General features: G+C 42.0%; 2 long non-coding RNA genes across 3 annotated transcripts in view; one reads left to right on the forward strand and one right to left on the reverse strand.

The window, feature by feature from the left end:
• Positions 1-1,191: 1,191 nt before the first annotated feature.
• LOC132346115 (uncharacterized) lies at positions 1,192-10,112 on the forward strand. The gene is made up of 4 exons (XR_009495828.1): positions 1,192-1,611; positions 3,431-3,642; positions 5,117-5,240; positions 9,363-10,112. It is a non-coding gene; the product is annotated as an uncharacterized lncRNA (long non-coding RNA).
• A 5,184-nt stretch (positions 10,113-15,296) lies between these two features.
• Positions 15,297-27,848, reverse strand: part of LOC104969735 (uncharacterized) — a 30,361-nt gene continuing 17,809 nt past the window's right edge. The window contains exons 2-4 of one of the 2 annotated variants that reach the window (XR_009495830.1): positions 21,744-22,221; positions 19,153-19,250; positions 15,297-18,845 (exon numbers count right to left, since the gene is read on the reverse strand). This is a non-coding gene — a long non-coding RNA (uncharacterized lncRNA). Of the gene's footprint in view, positions 18,846-19,152; positions 22,222-27,848 lie in introns of both variants that reach the window. The other variant, XR_009495829.1, reaches the window with a different exon arrangement.

A 27,848-nucleotide genomic window follows, 5' to 3' on the forward strand; every position in this document is an offset into this window, starting at 1 on the left:
GTTTTCTGAGAAAGTTGGATTTCTAGCAACATTGTCCCATCATGCTTGCTGAAGCGACAATTGGCTAGAGCCGAATAGAGGCTGCCCTTTAAAAAGGCTGCCTGACTTTGATACTGGGAGAAAATAATAGCAATGAAACAACTGACTAAGAATTAATCTCCAAATTATACAAGCAGCTCATGCAGCTCAATACCAGAAAAACAAACTACCCAATCAAAAAGTGGGCCAAAGAACTAAACAGACATTTCTTCAAAGAAGACATACATATGGCTAATAAACACATGAAAAGATGCTCAACATCAATCATTATTAGAGAAATGCAAATCAAAACCATAATGTGGTATCATCTCATGCTGGTCAGAATGGCCACCATCAAAAAGTCTACGAACAATAAATGCTAGAGAGGATGTGGAGAAAAGGGAACCCTCTTACACTGTTGATGGGAATACAAATCGATACAGCCACTATGGAGAACAGTGTGGAGATTCCTTAAAAAACTGCAAATAGAACTGCCATATGACCCAGCAATCCCACTGCTGGGCATACACACCGAAGGAAACCAGAATTGAAAGAGACACATGTACCCCAATGTTTATTGCAGCATTGTTTATGATAGCTAGGACATGGAAGCAACTTAGATGTCCATTGGCAGATAAGAAAGTGTGGTACATATACACAATGGAATATTACTCAGCTATAAAAAGGAATGAGTTTGACTCCATTCTAATGAGGCAGATTAAACTGGAGCCTATTATACAGAGTGAAGTAAGTCAGAAAGAGAAACACCATTACAGTATATTAATGCACATATATGGAATTTAGAAAGACATTAACAACAATCCTATATGCAAGGCAGCAAAAGAGACACAGATGTAAAGAACAGACTTTTGGACTATGTGGGAGAAGGCGAGGGTGGGAGGATTTGAGAGAATAGCATTGAAACAAGTATATTACCATATGTAAAGTAGATGACCAGTACAAGTTCGATGCATGAAGCAGGGCACTCAAAGCCAATGCTCTGGGACAGCCCAGGGGGATAAGGTGTGGAGGGAGGTTGGGGGGAGTTCAGGATCGGGGGACACGTGTGCACCCATGGCTGATTCATGTCAATGTATGGCAGAAGCCATCACAATATTGTAAAGTAATTATCCTCCAATTAAAACAAATAAATTTAGCAAAAAAAAAAAAAAAAAAAACCCAGAGGCTCTATAACAACCTAGAGGGGTGGGTTAGGGAGGGAGATGAGAGGAAGGCTCAAGAGGGAGGGGACATACGTACTCCTATGTCTGATTCATGTTGATGTTTGGCAGAAACCAACGAAGTTCTGTAAAGCGATTATCCTTCAATTAAAAAAATAAAAGCCTGCTTGTTCTCATCCTGAGCATTTCACTCCTTTACTTCCCTGACTCTTTAGGCAAAAAAGCTTGATGTTCCTCTAAAAACAGATTGGAGGCAGTGAGGCAAATGGCAATGACTTACCTGTGAGGCACCTGAGGACTTGGACTAAGATAGTTCAAAGGAAATGGAAAGGTAGACATGGAAATAAAAGCCTGAGACCTGGTGACTGAGTGCGGAGACCAGACATGGTGGAGAGGATGAGGAAGAGGAGAGGTAAGGAGAAGGGAGAGTGGACAGGATGCTCCCTGACTTTCTAATCTGGTTGATTTGGAGAGAAATAGTAGCTTGACAGGACTGTGAAAATCCAGAGGAGCAATTTGAGGAGAAAATATGATCGTTTGGGTTTAGTAAGGTTTTATTTTTTATGTTCTTCCTTTTAAAGCCAAATGAAATAAAATTTTTGTTTTGTTTCTCATAAACAAAAGAACCCAAAATAATTAAGGTGGTTTTTTTTTTTTTTAATTTGCCTATGAACCCCTTATAGAAAAAGTGTTCTTACTTTTGTTCGTAAAAACATGAAAATCCACTTTTCAAATCAAGCTGGTGATCTTTGCTTATTTCATTTGACATTTCCAGAAAATACTTAAGCTACTTCCAGAAAACTTAAAATAAATTAAGGAAAATGAATAGAAATACACCCTGTCAAATTGCCTTTATTTTTCAGGTCCCCGAACAGTCAATTCAATCTTATCCTAGTCAGCTAAAATTCCATGAAAAAAATTGCATATCTCATTTCTATGAAATAGTGCAATGCCTCAATTTTTACTGTATTTGAACTTAGGGTGAGATCAGTTCAGTTAGTTCAGCCACTCAGTCGTGTCCGACTCTTTGTGACCCCATGAACCACAGCACGCCAGGCCTCTCTGTCCATCACCAACTCCCAGAGTCCACCCAAACTCATGTCCATTGAGTTGGTGATGCCATCCAACCATCTCATCCTCTGTCGTCCCCTTCTCCTCCTGCCCTCAATCTTTCCTAGTATCAGGGTCTTTTCCAATGAATGAGTTCTTCGCATCAGGTGGCCAAAGTATTGGAGTTTCAGCTTCAAAATCAGTCCTACCAATGAACACCCAGGACTGATCTCCTTTAGGATGGACTGGTTGGATCTCCTTGCAGGCCAAGGGACTCTCAAGAGTCTTCTCCAACACCACAGTTCAAAAGCATCAATTCTTTGGTGCTCAGCTTTCTTTATAGTCCAACTCTCACATCCATACATGACCACTGGAAAAACCATAGCCTTGACTAGACAGACCTTGTTGGCAAAGTAATGTCTCTGCTTTTCAATATGCTGTCTAGGTTGGTCATAACTTTCCTTCTAAGGAGTAAGCGTCTTTTAATTTTATGGCTGCAATCACCATCTGCAGTGATTTTGGAGCCCCAAAAAATAAAGTCTGACACTGTTTCCACTGTTTCCCCATCTATTTGCCATGAAGTGATGGGACCGGATGCCATGATCTTAGTTTTCTGAATGTTGAGCTTTAAGCCAACTTTTTCACTCTCCACTTTCACTTTCATCAAGAGGCTCTTTAGTTCTTCTTCACTTTCTGCCATAAGGGTGGTGTCATCTGCATATCTGAGGTTATTGATATTTCTCCCAGCAATCTTGATTCCCTTAGGGTGAGATAATAAAATAGAATTTCAGACTCAAAGCCTCTTTCAACTATGTGATGGTAAAAGGTTCCAAAATGAATCTTTGTTTTAGAGAAATGCTCTTGATTTTCAGGTCTAAGTTGGATCGTGTAGAGTTTTTTTTTTTTTTTTTTGTAGTTTGTAACCCTAGAGCACAGAAAAGAAAAATGAAGTTTGGCCAATTATTTTTCTATTAATTTTTCCTAAGAAAGAAGATTTTCCATGTCCTTACCATATCCAAAAAGATTTAAGATTTGTCCAAAGCAACCAAACCAGAATTGCCTGAGTTATCTTTACTGTGTCCTTATTCCATGCTTGGAAATTTAAGATTTGTATAAGAAAATGAAACTGACCATCCCTGAGTTATATCTTTTTTTTTTTCTTTTTACATTGATGAACACAGAGAGGAAGACCAAAACAATGTTTGAATTGCAGAGCCAAAGAAAAGCACAGAGAAACTCAGAATGAAGCTGTGATATTGATATTTTACCAAGTTTTCTCTGAGATATTGATTATGACTTGCAGCCAAGTATGACTCATTGCTATAATCTAAAATGATGTCATCAGCCTTTTGAATTTCAGGAGAGAGATGAGAGTGATCTTTCGGCAAAATTAGTAAGTTAAGCATATTACAGTTATTCTGCATGTATACAAGTGCATATGTGATTAGCTTAAATACTGACAGCAAAGATTCTTTAAGAGATATCCCAGCCAGATCATCTCATAAAGATGTTCACTAGCCAGTAATTCATGCCATGTACACTGAGTTTACCGTCCGCTTCTTTTGCTATACCCTGTGCGAAGAGTTGACTCATTGGAAAAGACTCTGATGCTGGGAGGGATTGGGGGCAGGAGGAGAAGGGGACGACAGAGGATGAGATGGCTGGATGGCATCACTGACTCGATGGACATGAGTCTGAGTGAACTCCGGGAGTTGGTGATGGACAGGGAGGCCTGGCGTGCTGCGATTCATGGGGTCGCAAAGAGTCGGACACAACTGAGCGACTGACCTGACCTGATCCGAAAGTGCAAGCAGTCAGGCAAGGATCACCAGAGAAACAAACGAGCGGGAATAAAAGGAACTTGCAGGACATAGAAAACTTAGAAGAAATTTTAAAAATTATTTTTGGTTGTGCTGGGTCTTTGTTATTGTGCATGGGCTTCTCTAGTTGAGATATTCAGTTGCTTTGTGCAGGCTTCTCATCATGGTGGCACCTCTTGTTGCAGAGCATGGATTCTAGAGCGTGGGCTTCGGTAGTTGTGGCTGCTCCTTGGCATGCGGAATCTGCCAGGACCAGGGATGGAAGTCATCATTCCATTGTCTTCTGGCTTCAAGCTGATATTTCAGATACTATTCTGATCTCAATATTTTGTATAGGACCTGTTTTTCCCTGCCTGATGATATTAAGAGGTGGGGCTTTTGGGGGTGGGGGGTGATACAGTCATGTACTTGGAGCTCTCATGAATGGGATTAGTGCCCTTGTAACAGTTTGCTTCCTTCTCTCTGCTCTCTACCAGGTAAGGATACGAAATGGCAACCCACTACAGTACTCTTGCCTTGAAAATCCCATGGATGGAGGAGCCATGGACGGATGCTACAGTCCATGAGGTCGCAAAGAGTCGGACACGACTGAGCCACTTCACTTTCATAACTCAGAAGAGGGCTTTCCCTAGAACCCATGGAGGCCGGCACCCTGATATGAAACTTCCTGCCTCCAGAACTGTTAGAAAGAAACTTCCGTTATTTATAACCACCTGTTAGTCAGTCCTGTCCAGCTTTTTGCAACCCCATGGACTGTAGCTTACCAGGCTCCTCTGTCCGTGGGATTCTCCAGACAAGAATACTGGAGCGGATTGCCATTCCTTTCTCCAGAGGATCTTCCTAACCCAGGGATCGAACCCAGGCCTCCTGCATTGCAGGCAGATTTTTTACCATTTGAGCTACAGGGAAGTCCTTGTCTACAGTACTTTGTTACCGCAGCCTGAACTAAGATACCTCCCAAACTATCATTCAAGCATAAAGGCACAATAAAAGATCTTCAAATACAGAATGACTTGTGAAATTTCTCCCATGCATTTTTTTCTTCAGGAAGCTACTAGAAGAGGTGCTCATTGAAGAGAATAAACCAACAAAGAGGAAGTCATGGAAACTAGGAAACATGAGAGCCCACACCAGAGAGGAGTAGAAGGAATTTTCAGGATCAGGGTGAGAGGTGAGCTCAGGGCAAATACTGTGGCCTGGAAGGCAAGACACTCAGCCTGCAGCAGGAAGGTGGATGGCGCTGGGGGGAGGGGAGGAGTTCTAAGAAAAAGGTGCAATTGATAGAGTCCTCAGTATGTTTGAAGGAATTGAGAAGAGAGGTACACTTTTGGCAGAGAGCTTGGGGACTAATAAATGCTAGGTAAATGGGCTTCCCTGGTGGGTCAGTGGTAAAGAATCCGCCGCCAGTGCAGTAGACTCAGGTTCGATCCCCAGGTTGGGAAGATCCCCTGGAGAAGCAAATGGCAATGCACTCCAGTATTCTTGCCTGGAGAATTCCATAGACAGAGGAGCCTGGTGGGCTACAGTCCATGGGGTCCCAGAAAGCGTCAGACATGACTTAGTGCCCGAATAGCAACAACAAATGGAAAATGAAACAAGGAAAATAAAGTCAAGGGAGGAGCAAGGCAATGATTAAGAGAAAAAGCCCAAGCAAGAGACTATATTCATAGTAAAACTGGTTACATATAAATACCTGTTAAAAAGAAACAACAAGCCCTGAAGTCACTGTGGTAAATCACACCAAGACTTAATACCTAACCTAATGCAGTTTTAACCTCTCCCAGAAGCTTTAAAAACCATTGAGTGTGAAATTTCCTGGTAGGACTAGTGAGGTAATCCGCCTAAGATCTCCACCACCCCCACCCTGTCCCCGCCTTCCTCTCAGGGAGGGTGATGTTCTTGAAATAATCCACTCTTGTAATTTTCTTGTCCCACCCTCTTTCTGCTATAGAAACCTTCCATTTTACACAAACTCCTCTGGAGCACCTCAGGAGTCATTTAATAAAGCCAGTCAGGGACTTCGCTGGCAGTCCAGCTGAAACTCCCTTCCAATGCAGGGGTTGCAGATTCCATCCCTGGTTGGGGAGCTAAGATTCCACATGCCTCCAGGCCAAAACACCAAAACGTAAAACAGAAGCAACACTATAACAAATTCAATCGAGACTTTAAAAATTAGCATCATCAAAAAATCTTTTAAAAATAATAATAAAGCCAATTAGAACTTTAGATTTACTCAATCTACTTTTGTTTTATAACATGACAAATATTAATAGAATTCCAACTTAAGATTTAACCATATTAAGATGGGGAAGGAGAGTATATGTACACATGTATTTGTTGTTGTTCATTCGACAGGTCATGTCCGACTCTTCACACACTAGGCTTCCCTGTCCTTCACTATCTCCCAGAGTTTGCTCAAATTCATGTCCATTGAGTCCATGATGCTATCTATCTCATGCTCTGCCACCCTCTTCTCCATTTGCCTTCAATTTTTCCCAGCATCAGGATCTTTTCCAATGAGTTGACTCTTTTCAGCAGGTGGCCAAAGTATTGGAGCTTCAGCTTCAGCATCATTCCTTCCAATGAATATTCAGGGTTTTTTTCTTTTTCTTTTTTAACGCATAAGTGTAAGTATATGTGTATTGATGGGATCTAGGTGATAACAGAGTGAAAACCTCATCATAGTAGAAAGTCATCAGTTTATATTCAGCCAAAAAATAAATATATTATTGTTGTTGTTTAGTCACTAAGTTATGTCCAACTCTTTTGTGACCCCATGAACTGTAGCCTGCCAGGTTCCTCTGTCCATGAGATTTCCTCGGCAAAAATACTGGAAAGGATTGCCATTTCCTTCTCTAGGGGATCTCCCTGACCCAGGGATCAAACTCGAGTGTCCTGCATTGGCAGGCAGATTTTTTGCAACTGAGCCACCAGAAAAGCCCCCCAAATATATCATTATTGGCGTTTTACTTTAAAATATGAAGGTTGACACTAAAAGAACCATAAGAAGATTAGAAGTTTGCCAGAAAGGAGAAGGCGTGGACAGGAAGCAAGGGTGGGTAGAGGGAGTTTGATTTATGACACCACACTTATTTTTCTTTTTAAAGAAAGAGCATGATTTTTTTTAAAGTAGACCTACAGGACTTCATCTTTCTGTGTCATATCTTTTTGCCTTTTCATACTGTTCATGGGGTTCCAGATGTTCAAGCTAGATTTAGAAAAGGCAGAGGAACCAGAGATCAAATTGCCAACATCCGTTGGCTCATAGAAAAAGCAACAGAATCCCAGAAAAACATCTACTTCTGCTTTATTTATTACGCCAAAGCCTTTGACTGTCTAGATCACAACAAACTGTGAAAATTTCTTCAAGAGATGGGAATACCAGACCACCTTACCTGCCTCCTGAGAAATTTGTATGTAGGTCAAGAAGCAACAGTTAGAACTGGACATGGAACAACAGACTGGTTCCAAATTAGGAAAGGAGTATGTCAAGGCTGTATATTGTCACTCTGCTTATTATATGCAGAGTACATCATGTGAAATGCCAGGCTGGATGAAGCATAAGCTAGAATCAAGATTGCCAGGAGAAATATCAATAACTTCAGATATGCAGATGACACACCATTATGGCAGAAAGTGAAGAGGAACTAAAAAGCCTCTTAATGAAAGTGAAAGAGGAGAGTGAAAAAGCTAGCTTAAAACTCAACATTCAAAAAGTGAAGATCATGGCATCTGGTCCCCATCACTTCATGGCAAATAGATGGGGAAAAAATGGAAACCATGATGGACTTTATTTTCTTGGGCTCCAAAATCACTGCAGATGTGCCTGCAGCCATGAAATTAAAAGACGCTTATTCCTTGGAAGAAAAGCTATGACTAACCTAGAGAGCATATTAAAAAGCAGAGACATTACTTTGCCGGCAAAGATCTGTCTAGTCAAAGCTATGGTTTTCCCAGTAATCATCTATGGATAAGAGAGTTGTACTATAAAGAAAGCTGAGTGCCGAAGAATTGATGCTTTTGAACTGTGGTGTTGGAGAAGACTCCTGAGAATCCCTTGGACTGCAAGGAGATCAAACTGGTCAATCCTAAAGGATATCAACCCTGAGTATTCATTGGATGGACTGATGCTAAAGCTGAAGCTCCAATACTTTGGCTACCTGATGCTAAGAACTGACTCATTGGAAAAGACCCAGATGCTGGGAAAGATTGAAGGCAGGAGTAGAAGGGACAGAGAGTGAGATGGTTGGATGGCATCACCGATTCGATGGACATTAGTTTGAGCAAGCTCCGGGAGTTGTTGATGAACAGGGAAGCCTGGTGTGGTGCAGTCCATGGGGTTGCAAAGAATCAGACACGACTGAGTGACTGATTTGAACTGAACAGGACTTCAACCTTAAAGCAAAGGCAGAGAGATGATAGTACACAGGGCAAGCATGGGTGGGGAAGAAAATAATCCAGAGAAACTGGGAATTTCGATGGAGGTCATACTGAGAGGGGCACTCAGGGCCCTGCTGAAGAGCTCTGGTGTTGTGGGTACCTCAAGAATGTGGGAAAGTATTTATGTCATGTGCTGGGGAGTGTATTTTGGCAGAGTCAGAGAATGCCAAGACATCCAAAGTTGAAAGGCAAGGAGGCTAATTAGAAGCTATCGTTGCTGCCAAAATCTTGGCTTCCTCTGCCCACCGGAAAGAAAATATGGAGACAGAGTTTGGAGAAAATCTAAAGTTGGCTTTAATCCTCAAGCCAGCAGAGGAGAAAAGTAGGCTCATGCCTCAAGAATTGTGTCTCCCCTCCATGGGGAATCAAGGGGATCCTATAGTTGGGGCTTGCTTGCAGTCAGGGGTTGGAAATAAAGAGGAAAGATGTAAGGATACTGTATTCTTCTTTCTTTTTGCATTGTTTCAAAACACTCAATAGGCTGGCATCAGGTAGCGCAGTCATTTGGGTCTAACAGTTGGTCTCAATAGTAGGGCCCATTGTTTTTTGTGGATTGCACTGCGATTTGTAGAACAAGGGAAAAACAAACTATAATGGGTGGTTTGTAGAGAAAGTGCTGTAAAGTTAAGCATCAGGATGTGACTAGCATAAAATTAAAAGATAATGGATACATAATGTGGTTCATGCAGAGTTAGAGGGCAATAGGTCTGTGATGTAGTTTTAGTTATCAATGCAGACTGTAGATCAGGAACAGTTAAATCAAAGAAGGACCAAAAGGCAAAGAGAAAAAGAAAACTTTTTCATGTTTCACTGCAACACTACTTTTAATTTATTTTTAATTTTTTATTTTTAGATTTCCAAATGCGATGATTAATTGTATGTGTTAATGTGGCTGGACCACAGTTCTCCAGTATGTGGTCAAACACTGTTCTGGATGTTTCCATGAGGATATTTTTGGATGAGATTGACTTTAAAAAAAAAAAATTTATTTATGTTTGGCTGCGTCCGGTCTAAGTTGCGGCTCTTGGGGTCTTCATTGTGTCGAGCGGGATCTTTCACTGTGGCGCACAGGCTCTCTAGGGTCTCGTGGCTCAGTAGCTGTGGCATAAATATGCATAGTAGCCTTATTTATAATAGTCACAACAACCCAAATGCTTGCCAATTAATGGGTATCTGTTGAATAATAAACAGATCACTAAGATGTGGTATATTCAAACCATAGAGTATTATTTGGCCATAAAAAGGAAAGAAATACTGGTACATGCTGTAGCATGGATGAACCTTGAAAACATGTTCAGTGAAGGAAGCCAGACACAAGAACTGTATGATTTGATTCCATTTATATGAAATGTCCAGTAAAAGAAAATGTATAGAAAACAGAAGTAAGGTTAGTAGCTGACAAGAGCTGGAGGGGATGAGAAATGGGGAGTGACTGCTAATGAGTATGGGGTTTCTTTTTGGAAAAGAAACAGTTTTTATTTTTATAAAAATGTTTTAAAATTAGATATTGATGATGGTTGCATAATTCTGTAAATATTCTAAAATTCACTGAATTGTAAACTTTTAAACTGTAAATTTTATGGCATTCAAATTTATCTCAGTAAAGTTGTTATATTAAAAAACAAAAAACTCAATCCTTGCTTATACTTATTCACTGAGCTAATAGGTTAAGAAGTTCTTAGACACAAACATCTTCTATTTCCATGTGGGTGTGGCTCTTGCCTCTAGTTGCATCCGCACACAACCACTCACACACGTGCGCATGTGCATACACACATAAGGAGACAGCCTTCCAAGCAGAGCTGGACCACATGCGGCAGGCGGTCCCAGGGAGCTGGCTAGGACCACTGGCAGCTGCTGCCTGTGCCTGCCCTCTGTAAAGCAGACAAGCAAGATACACAGTGAAGGTGTAGGTGGTGGTGCTGGCCCAAGGCGGATGGTTTATAAACCGTCGTTACCTAAAGCCTTCCCACCCGTGGTAGCAAGGCCACGCCAATGTGCTGAGAATTCACTGGTCTCAGAGCTCAACTTGGTTGTCAGCTATCTTTCTATCAGTTCCCCCAATAAATAGGAACCAGGCTGTAAAAATGTAATTACGTTATTGTTAATTTATAACACCAACTCCTCCCCCTCTGAGAACCAGTTCTTTCCACACACACCCAGCAGGTTGGGCTTTATTGTTTGTTTCCTTCTTTCAGCCCAGGCACTGAGTCATCTTTGTTCATAAATGTGCTTGCACTTCCTAACCTCGTCTCGCTAAGATGGGTAGTGTGTTTTCTTTCCCTCACCCACTTCCTAGGATGGCTAGTCCACTCCCCTCTTCCCTCAGCACCTTCCCTCAGAAACGTATGTTTTATCTATCTTTCCTGTTCCAGACTGCCAGCTGTCATATATGATTAAAGAACTGGGCAATCGTTAAGTGGAGAAATGGGAGGCAGCGAAGGTGAGAAATGGGAGTTCTGTTCTTCTAGCAGGATCTGGAGTTTCTGGAGGGCTGGAACTCTGTGGGGCTTCCCAGGTGGCTCAGTGGTAAAGAATCCGCCTGTCCATACAGGAGACGCAGATTCGATCTCAGGTCTGGGAGGATCCCTTGGAGAAGGAAATGGCAACCCACTCCAGTATTCTTGCCAGGAGAATCCCATGGACAGATCTGTCTGGTGAGCTACAGTCCACAGGGTCACAAAGAGTCGTACACGACTTAGCGACTGACCACCAACAACAAGGAGCTTTGTGACAGAGAGGGTCATTATTGCTGCAGCAACTGTCTATTTATTAAGTTTAAATAGCTACTTTACTATCACTATTATTATTATTTTGCCCATGCCCCGAGGCATGCAGGATCTTAGTTCTCTGTCCTGGGACTGAACCCATGTGCCATGCAGTGGAAGTTGAGTCTTAACCACTGAACCACCAAGAATGTCCCACAAGTGTCTCTTTAGGACAGCAGTTTTCAGAATGAGGTCAGAAACCACCAGAGTCCCCAAGAACTGACTGAACAGAGGAGCAGATATAAGAATTCAGCTGCCTTTATCAAACCAGACACAAGAGACTTGGAAAAAAGTAAATGTCACTCCTCTTGGTAACTTTTGTTTTGGAAAATACAGCTATGCTTTATACACATTACTATATACAAAATAGATAACCAACAAGGACCTATTGAATAGGACAAGGAAACATAGTCAATATTTTGTAGTAATTTATAAGAGAAAAGAATCTGAAAAAGAATATATATATTAATATATAAATAAATCACTTGTCCTGTATACCTGATACTAACATGATATTGTAAATCAACTATGCTTCAATTAAAAAAAGAAAATATCATTGTTTTAAAAATATTTATGCTAACGTAATATTTTGTTCATTTTCAATAAACTAATAAATATCAAAATTTTTGTTTTAATTTTAATAGAAGAAATATTGATATAGCCCATGTAAAGAGAGTTCCTTAGAGTCCTCAACAATTTTTTGAAGTGTAAACAGGTTCTGAGATTCAAAAGTTTGAGAACTGCTGCTCTAGGACCACTCTTGGCCCCCACGTGCGCTCCTTCTTGCTCTTCCTGAGGGACCTCACTAAGACCGACCACTATCAACTACCACCTCCAAGCTGGTGACTGCTCTGGCCAGCATGCAAGCGGCTGTGTACCACTCTGCAAGGACCTGGAGAGAAGGGAAGGAGGATTGCCCCGAGAGTGGAAATGGATAAATCCAAACACAGAGGATGTGACTGACCACTCAATCATTCAACAAATACTTATTGAGCACCTACCCGGGGCCATGTGCTATTTTAGATGTTGCAGTTACAGTAGCAAGCAAAACGGAAAATCCCTGTATGTTCTGTAATAGGGAGAACATGAAAGAATATAATGGGAAATGAAGTGATACGTAGTGATGAAAGTGAAGTCACTCAGTCGTGGCCAACTCTTTGCGACCCTGTGGACTGTAGCCTACCAAGCTCCTCCGTTCATGGGATTCTCCAGGCAAGAATACTGGAGTGGGTTGCCATTTCCTTCTCCAAGGGATCTTCCTGACCCAGGGATCGAACATGTCTCCCGCATTGGAGGCAGACGCTTTAACCTCTGAGCCACCAGGGAAACCCCTGGTATACATAACGATAATACTAGAAATTATTTGTAAGAGCTTGACCTTATGAATTTTGGGAATAATCCCAAATTCCAGGTTTCTTTCCCTATACGATTTCCAAAGGTGATATTCAGACAACAGACAGTGATAAGTGACAAAGATTGTGTGTGTGGGGTGTATGTGTTTTTTTTTTATTCCATAAATAATGTTTCCCCAGGAGCCATTCTGCTACTATGGTTCTGGGAAGTAGGTGTTTACAGATTTCACCTTGGTAAGGAGGCAGATGTGATGCAAGAGAAGTTCCTGCCAGTCACAGGAATGGGGGGGAAGGAGGAGAGCGAAAAGAGGAGACTTTAGGATTGACAGCTCAAGGACAAGGCCAGACAAGCATTCTTGCAACACACGGTAACAATCCAGAGAAGCGTCACCATGAGGTCACCTAAGCACCACCCTCTAGACACTGTCTCCAGGAGGAACAGAAAAAAAGTGAGAGAAACAGCTTTGGCAGAGAGTTGTCACCTTGGGATAACACTGTCTCACATTAGAAAACTGAGATACTTTCATTGAAAATTTGAAGCCCCATCTTCAACATTTTCTTTGCATGTCTGAGATGACCTGTCATCAAATTTCAATCTGAATGCATTAACCATTTATTGTTGCTGGGCTTGTATGTGAAACCCTGGGGCAGGGTACTCCAGTGATAATGACTCAATCAGACCCCTCCTTTTTTTAATCCTAAACCCAAGTGTTATGACCAGTTGGTCACATGGGAGACAGGAGATTGAAGCGAAGAGATGCCAGAAGAAAAGACAACAGGATGGATAGGTCTTTTCTTCAGAAGGAAATGCTTTCCGTCTTCTCTGCCACTTCGGCCACCTGGAAAGAAACAGCTGAGATCGATCTGACCTCCTACTACTGAAACATACACCCAGAAAGAGAAGAGAGGGTTAAGAGAAAAACAAGGTGTGTGTGTGTTGGGGGTGGAGGGGGGTAGGGTGAAGGGTGTCTCCTTCTATGCTGACCCTCAGAAAAGATAAAGAAGAAAGAAAGAGAGCCCCATTCACTTGTGGCCCAATTCATAACCCATCAACTTGGGGTCTCCTCTATGGAGTCAGAATAAAAGCAAGGCCCAAGGAAGAGCCTGAGTAGACACTTCTCATGCCCAAAATATAGCATCCCTGAAACTTAGGCATTTTCCTTTTTTAAGGCTGAGCTGTGTGGCATGTGGGATCTTAGTTCCCAGACTAGGAATCAAACCTGTTCTCCCTGCGCTGAGAGCACAGTCTTAACCACTGGACCTCCAAGGATGTCCTGAGTTGTGTGTGTTGGCTCAGTCCTGCCCAACTCTTTTGCGATCCCTTGGACTACAGCCTGCCAGGCTCCTCTGTCTATGGGATTTCCCAGGCAAGAATACTGGAGTGAGTTGCCATTTCCTTCTCTAGGGGATCTTGCTGACCCAGGGATAAAACCCATGGCTCCTGCATCTCCTGAATTGGCAGGTGGGTTCTTTACCACTGTGCTACCTGGGTCCTGAGCTAGGCATTTTAAATAGGCCTATTGACTGAGGCTCAAGGACAAAAATCAAAGTTGCAAGCTATGGAAGGAGTAAAGTCAGAGTCTGAACTTGACTTGCAGGTTCCAGTGAACCATGCTGCTGCCCTTCTAAGCTCCCCCATCCCCTACAATTAGAACCTAATTGGTTAGCATAGGTAGTCTTTATTATATCTTGCAGTCCTGTGTCCTTCCCCACCCTGGGATATTAGGTGAAATGACCAGACCTATAGTCATTACTCATTCATCCGGCTAATGTTTACTGAGACTGAGGCTTTCTTCAGTTCTGAGCCCTGAAATCGCTTCTGTTATCTGGTGTCCTGAAATGTGGTATGAAGCTTCCCAGGTGATTAGTGGTAAGGAATCTGCCTGCCAATGCAGGAGACGCAGGAGACAAGGGTTTAATCCCTGGATTGAGTAGATACCCTGGAGTAGGAAATGGGTGCCCACTCCAGTATTACTGCCTGGAAAATTCCATGGACAGAGGAACCTGGTGGGCCACAGTCCATGGACTGGCAAAGAGTCAGATACAACTGAGCACTCACATGAGTGCGTGCGCACACACACACACACACAAAGTGGAATGAATCCAGCCATAGGAACAGAGCAGATTGAAAAATCAGGAAGTGGAGGATGAGAGGAGAAAGAAGACTGACAGTTAGCAGCCCTAAGGAGTAGCCAGTCCTGGCTGTGAGCAGAACAGGGACCACACTGTGGACATGAAATGAGATCATGGTGATGAGGGCCCCCTTTGCTGTGTGGTTTCTCCTTGACCATTTGCTATGCGGATAGAATCTCGACCTATGGATCAGTTCAGTTGCTCAGTCGTGTCCGACTCTTTGTGACCCCATGGACTGCAGCACACCAGGCCTCCCTGTCCATCACCAACTCCTGGAGCTTGCTCAGACTCATGTACATTGAGTCGGTGATTCCATCCAACCATCTCATCCTCTGACCTATGGATAGATAGTACTTTAAAAAAAATTTTATTTGGGGGGAGTTCCCCTATGGCCTAGTGGTTAAGATTTGGGGCTTTCCCTGCCATGGCCTGGGTTCACTCACTGGTAGGGAAACTCTGCCTGGCAGGGCCAAAAAATACACACACACACATAAAAGAATTTGTTATTTTTTTAATAATTTGTGGTATGTGGGATCTTTTTTTAAAAAAAAATTTCATATAATTTTATTTATTTTTGGCTGTGCTGGGTCTTTGTTGCTCCTTGGACTTTTCTGTAGTTGCAGTGTGTGGGCTTCTCATTGCAGTGGTTTCTCTTGTTGCAGCTCCCGGGTTCTACAGCACAGGCTCAACATACTCCTTGGCATGTGGGGTCTTCCCAGATCAGGGATCAAACCGGTGTCTCCGGCATTGGCATTGGTAGGCAGATTCTTTACCATTGAACTACCAGGGAAGCCCAGTGTGTGGCATCTTTAGGTACTGCATATGAACTCTTAGCTGTGGCATGTGGGGTCTAGTTCCCTGACCAGGGACCGAACCTGGGTCCCTTGCATTGGGAGTGTGGAGTCTTAGCCACTGGACCACCAGGGAAGTCCCTGTACAAAAATTTTTTGAAAGCTGATTGGCAGCTCCTAATGTTTCCCAAACGTCCAAACCATTCGAGTCATCTTCCAAATCTCTTTGAGGTACCTACACAAAATGATCCAGATACCAGCTGTTAAAAGACAAACTGAGACGTGTTAAAGATTTTAAGAGTTTATTGGAGCAGAAATCAATTGGAATCAGGCAGCAACAAAATAGAAGTATTTAGTAGTGCTTTCCACCAATAAGAGCTAGGGGAAAGACTTATAGAGAAAAGGTAGATTCAAAGCAAGGAAATTATTTGATTGGCTACAGCTTACACTCCTGCCTTATATGGGAAAGCTTGCTTGGCTGTTTGTGACTGGTAGTCCTGAGGTTTGGCTTTCTTAACCTTGAGGTATTTATAGGTTCCAGTCTGGGTTTGCTTAGGCCTCTAAGGCTGGTGGCCCAGTGGTAAAGAATTGGCCTGCTAACGTAGGAGACACAAGAGACGCGGGTTAGATCCCTGAGTCGGGGAGATCCCCTGGAGTAGGAAATGACAACCCACTCCAGTATTCTTGTGTGGAGAATTCCATGGACAGAGGAGCCTGGTGGGCTACAGTCCATGGGGTGGAAAAGTGTCAGACACGACTGAGCACAGCATATCACTAAGGCATTTGGCCGCACCAGGTCTTAGCTGCAGCACACGGGGTTGTCTTTCTTCCTTGTGGCATATTTAGTTTGTAGCCTGTGAACTCTTAACTGTGGCATCTAGTTCCCTGACCAGGGATCGATCCCTGGCTCTGCATTGGGAGGGTGGAGTCTCAGCTACTTGACCACCAGTGAAGTCCCTTATTTATTTACCATTCTTTTTAAAAATTTATCTTATTGAAGTATAATTGACTTGGGGCTTCCCAGGTGGCTCAGTGGGTAAAGGATCTGCCTGAAATGCAGGAGACATAGGAGACACGGGTTCAATTCCTTGGTCGGGAAGATGCCCTGGAGGAGGGCATGGTTCCCCACTCCAGTATTCTTGCCTGGAGAATCCGCATGGACAGAGGAGCCTGGTGGGCTACAGTCCACAGGGTCACAAAGAGCTGGACACGACTGAAGCATACATGCATTTAGTTGACATACAGTGCTGTGTTAATTTCTGCTGATTCAGATATATATATATATATATTCTTTTCCACTATGGTTTATTAGAGGATATTTAATACAGTTCCTGTGCTACACAGTAGGACCATGTTGTTTATCTTCTCTATGTAAGTTTGTATCTGCTAGCCCCAAACTCTCAATCCCTCCTTCCCCCATCCATGGCAAACTTTAAATCCCAGACCATTTTTAAACCATTTAACTTTTGTTAATGTGTGTTCAGGAAATATTAACCTAAATAAAATGTAGTTTGTATAAAAAGAAGCAAAAAACCTGTCCTAAAAAAAAAAGAAAAAAACAGCAACAAAAAACCCTGTCCTTTAAAGTTAAACAATGTTATGCCTAATTTTTAGACCATTTAGAAGGCTGCAGAGCATGGTGATAAAACAGCAGAGGCCCTTATGTTAGACCATGTTGGTGAAGCCCCAGTGACTGCATTTACCAGCTCCGTGACTTTAGAAGAGTTATTTGACTCCTCTCTGCCTTGTTTTTCTTATATGTAAAGTGGGAATTTTACATATTCAGAATTGAGAAGTAAGTGAGCTCGTTACTATCCAGTAGATAACAAATGATATTCAGTAGACGTCAGTTTCATCATTATTAGTTTTTCAGTTTCTTTCTCTCTTCTGTCCTCCATTTGCACAGTTAAAGCCATTTACTTCTTTCTTTTAAAAAATACCTATCTTGATTATAGAATTAATATATATTAGTAAAAGATTCAGAGGATATATAAAAAGATAAAAAAGAGGAAATAGAAATTACCCACTAATCCCAAACCTAAAAGATATAACTGCTTTGAAAATGACCCTCAAGAAATCTATTACTAGCATTTCTGAGAAGTGTTTGAAACTTCCATTCTTTGGTTTTACGGAAAGAAAAATCTCCTTTCTAAGGTACTATCTCTCTTCCCTAGACTGCCTCAGTACAACTCGGTACACTAGTAGATGAACTTTTATTCACCATTTACAGCTTTCTTTGCCAAAAGAAATCAATGCATGATCCTTAATATCCACTCAGTTTCCCTCTGACAGGCTCAGAGGAATCCATCATTGTATTTTCCCATCTCCATGTCATCTGAGGAATAGGGACAGTGAGAGCTTGACAGGGCTCCTGGCCCCTGTGTTTAACTTGGGGACACTAAAGCCCTGGATGAACATGTGACATGCTGGAGGGCCTCGGTGGGGCTGGAATCAGAAGCTGGAGCACCTGATATGCCCTCCCTCCCCCCACACGGTGCAGCTGTGCAAGGCTGGACTCAGGAAGTCTGCCCTCATTGTGGGTGGTTTCCCACGACTGAAACCACCAGGTCTGTGTGGGAGAAGCTGTTTTTAAAAAATAATGCGCAATCTCTGAACCCGGAAGAAGAGAGCTTGGGAGGAGAGATCTGATAGAGGCTGGTGGGCCCTCCTTCTCAGAAAAGGCAGGAAGAGGCCCTGAGGCTGAGGCAGGACATTTGCTAGAAAACACAGCGTTACTAAGTAACAGGGTAAAACCCACAGAACCACAGAGAGGAGTACACATGTTGAAACTGGGTGGCGTGTTCAAAGCTAGATTGGGTAATGCATCTTTGAAGGAAACTCTAGTTTTATTTTATTTTTTTTTAATTTTTAGGAAGAAAACGTACAAGGTCATCGTATTTGAAAATCTTATTAAGTAGGTGCTTCTTCCTCTAAAGTGAATATTGAAGGTCTAGATTTCCATCAGGCATAAATCCTTTTAGAAAGATTTTCAGCACTGATTATTTCAATATGAATAAAAGTGAAATATTCAGGATCGTGTACAGAAAATTAAACGAGACATTTCCTCTGTGATTTCTATTCAGTCTTTTTAAAGAAAAGGCCACAACACTTTAGTAGTGTGTTTATATTTAGGTAGTCAAAATTAACTAAGAGCATGCAAAGTGTTTGTCTTCCAGTAAACCTTCTGTATCTATTTATTTATTAACTTAAAATTTCTTTATTTATTTGGCTGTGTTGAGTCTTAGTTGTGGCATTCAGGATCTTTGCTGCATCATGCAGATCTTTCATTGTGCTGTGGGTTGAAAGATGTGACATAAACTAGTTAGAACCTACTAGACCCAAGATGGTGAAAGATTTATTTCCAGTGGAACTTGGGCCTTCTTATTATATGCTCATTGCAGTACATCAGCTAAATGACTCAGCAACAAGGGCCATGACAGTTTTGAAGCCAATCATAAAAGGCCAAAAAGGGGGCGGTGGCCCAATTCCTGGAAATCCTCTCCCCTTCCCCAGATAACTGGAATAATCCTCCCACTCATTAGCCTATGAAATTACACAGCCCATAAAAACTAACCATGCCATATTTTGGGATCTCTCACCTTCCAAGATGGCTCACACTCTGTTTATGGAGTGTGACTCTCTCTCAATACATCAATTTCTCGCCTATCACTTTGCCTTTTGCTGAATTCCTTCTGCACTGAAACATAAAGAACATTAGTTTCATTAAGTCCTGAGACCAGGTGTGCAATTTCTGCTGGGAGATTGTGGGCTCAAGTCTCCTCCTAAGCCAGAAGTTGTGAGTTCAAGTCCCAATCTTAAGTGTGCAGTCTTAGCATGAGAGAAAGGGAGAGATCAAGGTGAATCCAAATGTTTGGACTCAGCAACTGATAAGCCAATCACTGCAATGGAGAAAACTACAAGAGGCACACGTCTGGGGGGTTGGGAATTGGGTATTCTGTTTTGGATATATACATTTAATAGGCCTGAGAAACATACACTGGCAATTTTCAAGCAGGCAATTGAATATGAATCTGGAGGTCAAAGGAGAGATCTGGCTGGAGATGTATATTTAGGAGTCACCAGCATGCAATGGCACCCCACTCCAGTACTCTTGCCTGGAAAATCCTATGGACAGAGGAGCCTGGTAGGCTACAGTCCGTGGGGTCACTAAGAGTCGGGCATGACTGAGTGACTTCCCTTTCACTTTTCACTTTCATGCATTGGAGAAGGAAATGGCAACCCACCCTAGTGTTCTTGCCTGGAGAATCCCAGGGACAGAGGAGCCTAGTGGGCTGCCGTCTATGGGGTCTCACAGAGTCGGACACAACTGAAGCAATTTAACAGCAGCAGCAGCAGCATACTAATAGTATTTAAAGTTACAAGCTGCTTAAGATCATCTGGGGGTACAGAAAGAGAACAGGAGTGTCTGAGTACTCAGCCCTGAGACACTACATCCACAGAGGAGGAATTAGCAGAGAAGACAGGCCAGCCAGTGAGACAGAGTGGCAGTAAGAGCGAGTGCTATCTTGGAAGCCAAGGGAAGAAAGTGTTTTGGGGAACAGAGGAAGACCAGCTGTGGAAACACTGGTTTGACTGTCGAAATTAACAACATGGACCTCACAGGGGATCATGACAAAAACAATGAAAAGATGATTAGAGGAGATTCCAAAGAGAATGGGAAGAGACAGATTGGAGACAGCATGCACTGACAATGTACATTTTCAAGTTTTGTTAAAAGGGAAGCAGATAGATAGGGTAGCAGCCAGTAAAGTGAAAGTGTTAGTTGCTCAGTTGTGTCTGACCCTTTGCGACCCCATGGACCATAGCCTGTCAAGCTCCTCTGTCCATGGAATTCTCCAGGCAAGAATACTGGAGTGGGTTGCTATTCCCTTCTCCAGGGAATCTTCCCGATTCAGGGATCAAACCCTGGTCTCCTGCACTGCAGGTGGATTCTTTACCATCTGAGCAACCAGAAGGGGGATTAAAGTGAAACTGAGAGGTAAATACTGTTGTGTGCTAAGATGAGGATATTTTAAGACATATTCATAGACTGAGGAGAATGATCTAGTACAGAGGAAAATTTGAGTATGCAAGGGAGAGAGGAATAATTTCTGAAGCCATATCTTTGAGTAGGTTAGAGAATAGTGGGTCTAGCACCCAAGTGGAGGCAATGATATTGAACAGGGAGCTTGGATAGTTTATCTATGACTACATGTGATAGAGTAGAGGATAAGGCAGATGTGATAATCGGAGCTCCTAGAAGGCTTTTTTCTGGTTGCTTCTCTTTTCTTAAGGAAATGGGAGGTAAGGTCATCCATGTGAGGTTTAGGAGAGAAAGGAAGGTGTGAAACAGCTGCCTTGGAGAGTGGAAGAGTGAACGATGGGGGACAATGGGATAGGGCTGCCAGGTAGCACTAAGGGGACACCTGAGGTTAGTGGTCATAATTTAACGTGAACCACTCCACACGGTTGGTTGTTCTCCTCCAGCCACATTCAGCTGCATTGGTGCAAAGGTTGAGCTGATGGACAGTTGGTTTTGCCATGGGTTAGACTTTTACCAGGCAAGTTTGCTGAAGGGAGAGGTGTAGGGAGTAATGAATCATGGATGGAAGATAGTTCAGAACAGACATGATAGTGTTATGGACAGTGGAATAGTTTGAGGATTAATGGATTATGGATCCCAGACAAAAAAAGAATTACTGAAGTCAGAGCTGCAAAGACTGGAGGCAGTGGTCAGAGAGTGGTTTGCTTAAGATGATTTTGAAGGCAGCTCCTGGAAGAGCTGACTATAGAACCTTAGAATTCAGAAGCTCCACAGACCAAGTGTTCAGTTTCAGAGTACAAGGTGTTCATAACTAAAATTTTGGTATGTGCTGTAGGAATAGTTTGTGAAGAGAGGGGAAAAGGAGACAGTAATGAAGATGCCTTTGACAGAAGGAAATGGATTATCATTTTAAGCATAAAGGAAATAAAGCCAGAATCAAGGTCACAGAGGTCCATGCGGGAAAGGGGAAAACTGGAAAGAGATTTGTCCCACACTTCAAGGTCATAGTGATTGATGTAGGCAGGTGAAGGGAATTGAAATCAATGTTAAAGCAAAAATAGAAATATGTGACACTGTTGATCCACGAGGGCACTTCGCACAGTTGTTGTCAAGAATTGTTGAGATGCTTGATTTCAAAGCACTTACTGATGACGTCAAGAGCTGTTTGGTCACTGGTTGCCATGCGTGATAATGAGGCCAACTGGAAGGCCTCATTAGTCCCCTCCCTTCTCAGTGGTCATTTACTTCAGGGAAGATCAAGTAACAGTGAAACCACAGGATGAGTCGGAACAATAAACCACGTTATCTGGACACACTGTCTTCAAACACAGGCATCTGAGAGGATGGGCAGGAGACCTCTGGCCACTCAAAGAAAACTCGATAAAAGTTTAGTCAGTAACTTAGGTGGCAGACCTTTCTGTGGCTTATCATTTACTCTTGAAAATTATCATCTATTGAAAGATTCAAATAAAAATAAGCTCAAAAACAAATTCTTGGGCGTTACCTGGGAGGTCCAGTGGTTAGGACATAGCGTTTCCACTGCTCTGGTCAGGGATCTTACCCACAAGCCATCTGGTGGCCAAAAAACCCAAAGAATTCTTAATGTGGTGATGATCACACAACTCTGTAAAAATATTAAAAGTTATTGAATTGTATACTTAAAATGGGTAAATTTCATGAAATATAAAATTACACCTAAAAAACCTTAAAAATCTGAATTCATATTTATTAAATATTATAACAACGTATTTGAAAATTTAATTCAGGGTTGAGCTCAAAGTCATACTGACTGTTGATTTATTATTAAATAAAGCAGCCAACCAGGGTATAGCCCTAAAAAAAGGAAAATCCACTGGAAAAGAATTAGGTCACTTACTATGTGTTTCTAGTACTAGTTAATACAAACCAGCAGTGAAACTGTAACATCGCCCAGGATAATAACCAAAGTTTGTGTGAGGCTCCAGAAAATTCCTTCCTTGCAACACTTCTTGGCTAGCTTGCTCTTGCTCTTCCTGGTAACGTCCAGACCATGCTGTCCCTGGGCTGGACTTCTCCTTAACCTTTCTTTGCTTGTCCCTTGGATGTATTTTGCTGCCTGGACTATAATTATTTTTTATACTGAAGCTCGTAGTTAACTAGAAGACACTAGTAGATTTTGCTGACAGGAAAAAGGCCAAGTAGGAACTTGCATGTAAATCAGCCTGCTAGCTAGTCATCATTCTCACCAATAAAACGACGTATCTGGAACGTGACCAATGAAACTCCATAACTGGAATGAGTGTCTGGCCTGGTTCCCGTGGACTTGGAAAGCCCGTAGTTCATACCCAAGTGTACAGAGGAGGGGCCGCTGCCTCATGATCTCTTCACAGCTGTTATTTTGAAATAATTATTCATGGCAGTGAGCTGTCACTGAATATTCCAGGCGTATGCCTGTGTTACGAAACAACATTTGATGTTTACCGCCACGGTGAAATGCTTAGAACACCAAGCAGTGGTAGGCGAACTGAAAGTCTCCAGTCAGGAGGGCTCCTTTTGGGAATAATTAAAATGAGCCGAGTCCTGCCTCTTTGCTTTTCCTCTCATGATTCTCCCTGATCTGCTGCCCAGTTCATCTGCCCACACTTGTTCCCCAAGCCTTCCTGGAGTGCCAGCTCGAAGACAGTCTTTCCTAAGTTCTCACCCAGGTTCTTCCCCTTTAAGCATCTGTATGATTTAGGGAAGTTCTTTTACCTTCTTCGGAAAATGGGACAATATTTCGCAAGGTAGTGGTTTGGCACTAGATGCTCAATAAAAATTAATACCTTTCCTGACTGTTTTAGGAGAGTAAAAATTATATCACATTCCTCTGAATGGAATGTACTTCACAAGTCAGTGCTTTATTTTAAGCTCCCTTGTACTTTTGCTCACTATTTCATGGACACTATATATCTTATACCCACAGTAAGCCTCAACCCTCCCAGGGAGATAGAAAACCTTTTACTCTTTTCTGAAGTCCTCTTGGAATGTCTACTTAGTCACAGAGCAAGAACATGCAGGTTTGGACTAGGCTGTGGTTGGTGGGCAGTTTACTTTGGTGACGTCACTGTTTTCAGTTCAGTTAGGTGGTGGTAGTAAGATCAGACCAGGTGGCTAGGATGTAGGGACCCTGTGATTGGGCTGTTGGACATGAGTCACTGGCAGACCACCGAGGAGGGTAATCTCTTGGCAGCATAGGAGTACAGTTTCTCAGAAAGTAGAAAGCTCTCAATGACTTTTACTAATCAAAATAGAAGGCTTTTCATACCATCTGATATGTGAAACTTCTACTGTTCTCAGTTTGTGCTCAGTTGCTCAGTCCTGTCCAACTCTTTGTGACCCCAAGGACTATAGCACGCCAGGCTCCTCTGTCCATGGGATTCTCCAGGCAAGAATACTGGAGAGGGTTGCCACTTCCTCCTCCAACGGATCTTCCCAACCCAGGGATGGAACCCCAGTCTCTTGTGTCTCCTGAACTGGCAGGTGGATTCTTTACCACTGCACCACCTGGGAAGCTCCTTCTTAATTTAATGACAACCAGTAGCCATGCCAGAATCTTGAGACATGCTTAAATCTGCCCTCTTTACCTCCCTCACACCCATACGGATATTGTCAGCAAAATCCAGTTGATTCTACCTCTTCCATGACTCTTCTGATCGGTCTTCCTATCCTCCCAGGCTTCAGTGTAGGCTCCCATCAGCTCTTACCTGGATCTTTAGAATAACTTTGTTACTAAATTCACCCCTCTGTAATTTTCTTCCAAAATGCTGCCACCAGTGATCTTTCTCAAACAGGCATCAAATCAGGTTACCTTCCTTTGTAAAATCTTTTAAGGATTTGCCACTATTGACAGAGAAAATATTCCACACTCGCTCTCCCATCACCTTGACTCTCTGTCTCCCTTATAATCTTTATTCTCCATCATTCTTCCCTTCACATCCTCACCCCAGTTACAACTTGCAGGTGCTGTGCTCTTTCAGGCTTCTTGGCCTTTAATGTTTTCTTGTCCTGAAATGCCCTCTCTTTCATTTCTTTGACAGCATCATGCTTTGGAGCAGAGGCTCTGGGCAGACACCTTCATTTGATCCTGACTCCTCTGCTTGCCAGCTGAGATGTTGGGCAAGTTATTTTAAAATACTTTATATTATTTTATACAGTAAAGGGACTTCACAGATGTTAAGGATCTTGAGCTGGGTAAGTATCCTGGTTTATCCAGATGGGTCTGAAGTAATCACAAGGGGCCTTATAAGAGGAAGACAGGATGGTCAGAGAGATGAGAAGGCAGTGTGATGATGGGAGCAGAGACTGCAGTGAGGCAGCCGTAAGCCAAAGGTTGCTGGCAGCCTTGAAAAGCTGGGAGAAATGAGGAACAGATTTTCCTCCAGAGCCTCCAGAAAGAACCAGCCCTGTCACACACATTGATTTTTAACCTTTAGGACTCATTTCTGATTTCTGATCTCCAGAACTGTAAGAGAATACAGTGGTGTTGAATTAAGCCACTAAGAGTGTGTTAAATTGCTACAGCATTAACAGGAGATGGAGTGAATTCCATAACATTTACATATCTATAGCTATATATAATTTTAAATTCATATGTTTCCCCATTAGGCTGATTAGGTGTGTTTATTAGGGTCTGATGATTTTTTTTTTCTTCTTTGTGATGAATGTGAACAAATCCTTACTTCGAATTGTGTTTATTTCAGGAGGGTGAAGCCTTGGGTACCAAACTCTACAGTTTGGTACTTACCCAGCTCAAGATCCTTAACTTAACATCTGTGAAGTCCCTTTACTATATAAAATAATACAAAGTATTTTAAAATAATTTGCCCATCATCTCAGCTGGCAAGCAGAGGAGTCAGGATTCAAATGAAGGTACCAAATGAAGAACAGACAGAGACAAAACCCAGTTCAATAAGGGCTTGTCTGCCAAGGAAAAGTCAAGGTGCTCTTGCTTCTTATTAATATTTTAAAAACACCCCCTAGTACCCTGTCTGCATGCCTAGCACTGTGCTTGGCACATTCTTAAACTCATATAAATATCTGATGAAGGAAAGGTTATGGTATCAAGTGTGTTTTTGTTTTGACTGGATTCAGTTCACGCCAGAATGGAGGCACAAGTTGTGAACTCTCCAATAAGGTTCTATCTCTGGCAAGCACAGGTCTGTGAGACATGTCAGAGAAATGACTGAAAACAGGTCTGGGGATTGTTGTAGAAAAAGAGAGGTGACTATAATCAAAGGCGTGCCTGGTCCTGGAATATTTTACATGATAAATATTTCATAAGATTTTGGTCTCTCTAGTATAAGATAGAGCTAGGAAAAAACCCAGAGAAGGATGTTAAAGATGATCAAAGTAGAAGGAATTAGGTAGGTATAGTAGTAAAAATAAAAAAGATTCTATTTGAAAAAAAAATTAAAAGTCTTAAATTCACAAAGAATAATCAGATTACTTTCTCAAATCTGAAAAAAAAAAAGAAATAGGAAACATTTCATAAGCTTGAAAATCCTTCCACTAAAAATAAAAGGGAAATACCTCTCTATATAACACGCATGAAAATATAGAATTCATTACTCCGAAAGGCTGTGCCTACCAGAAATGTAAATACTGCAGACAGAGCTGAATTAGGGGTCAAGCCAGACAGCAGTGGCCTGAACTACCTCTAAGAGGCACAAATCATTGCTGAATACATTAGATTGTGGTGTCTGTGTTAATTCAGGTTTTCCAAATACAGCTTTTTACAATTTTACACTTGTAAATCGCCTGTCTCTGTTAAAATAAACAATGCCCTTGAGTGGAATTTAAAAAGTAAAACAAGAAAAATCTTACCATTTGGATTCATGTCTTTTGAAATGCTTTTGAATTACACCTATAAGTAGCCTCATCAACTAAACTTTTGGATTGAATAGAATGAATGGCCTTAGTGCTATTTACCGTAAGGGAATGATTTATATTCTCATACACATTTTAATCTTTTTAATATAACTTACACAAAGTTATCTGGTGCAAAAAGTCACAAAAGGAAACTATAGAGAGAATAAGGACCACAGAAAAGGGAGAATCATTGTACAGATTGTTGTGAGGTCATTTAACATATGATTTTAGTATAAGGTAGGGATCTGATTTTATTTTCCAAATGACTAGACAATTGTCTCAATACTATTTATTAAATACTTTATCTTTTCTCTTCCCTGGTGGCTCAGATGGTAAAGAATTTGCCTGCAATGCCGGAGACCCATTCGATCAGGTCAGGAAGATTCCCTGGAGAAGGGAACGGCAACCCACTGCAGTATTCTTGCCTGGAGAATCCCATGGACACAGGAGCCTGGCGGGCTACAGTTCATGGGGTCACAGAGAGTCGGACATGACTGATCGACTAACACTTTCACTTTATCTTCTCTCTAATGTTTTAAACACCATTTTGTTGTATACTAAATTCCCATATCATTGGCAGTTCTTCAGGTTCTATGTTGAAGTGAATTTGAAACCAATGGGAGGAGGAAGTCCATGACAAGAACAGGATTGGCTCCTAAACCGTCAGGCCACGGGAGTTTCCAGCAAGGCAAGGATGGGGACTCCTAATGCTAGCACTGTACTTTTTTATATCAGGCAAATAAATTGGCAGCTAAATACTCTACATTCTATTAGTATGAATTGATTGAACACTGATTAGTCCATTTCAAGTTTTTTCTTTCTAAAATCTATAAAACAATATTACTAAGTCTTTGGTGCAGAAAATAAGGTTGGGCTATTTATTCTCCAGCTCCCTTCCTGTGATACCCCTTCAGACTGCTGGTGTCACAGCTCCTCTGTCTTGGATTCTGGTAACCTCCCTCTCCTCCTGCTCTTTTGGAACTTTACTGCTGTTAGCCCTGGGTCCTTGCAGGATCCCTATATCTCTCCCACATTTTCAAAATAGGCTGGTGATATGCTGGTAGATAGCTGGGGCTGAGGGGTGTGGGAGAGACTTAACTTGTAGCACCTGCCACTTGCTCTGGTGTAAATATTCCTGTCATGGCCCATCTCAAGCTACCAGTGTGAACTCACTGAACACAGAGTTGGGAGGCAATGCTAAGAGGTGGCTTTTATAAACTGTTATGAGCCAGCTCCAGCACAGTACTCACTGAGATGGTCCTCTTATAAATGAATTCTTTCTAAATTATCCTAATTAGAGTGTGCCATCTGATTCCTATTGGGCCCCAAACTGATTCCAATACCATCCTGGACCATTGAATATTT

Source organism: Bos taurus, chromosome 9 (genome assembly GCF_002263795.3).
Source record: "Bos taurus isolate L1 Dominette 01449 registration number 42190680 breed Hereford chromosome 9, ARS-UCD2.0, whole genome shotgun sequence".
NCBI classification, from domain to species: domain Eukaryota; kingdom Metazoa; phylum Chordata; class Mammalia; order Artiodactyla; family Bovidae; genus Bos; species Bos taurus.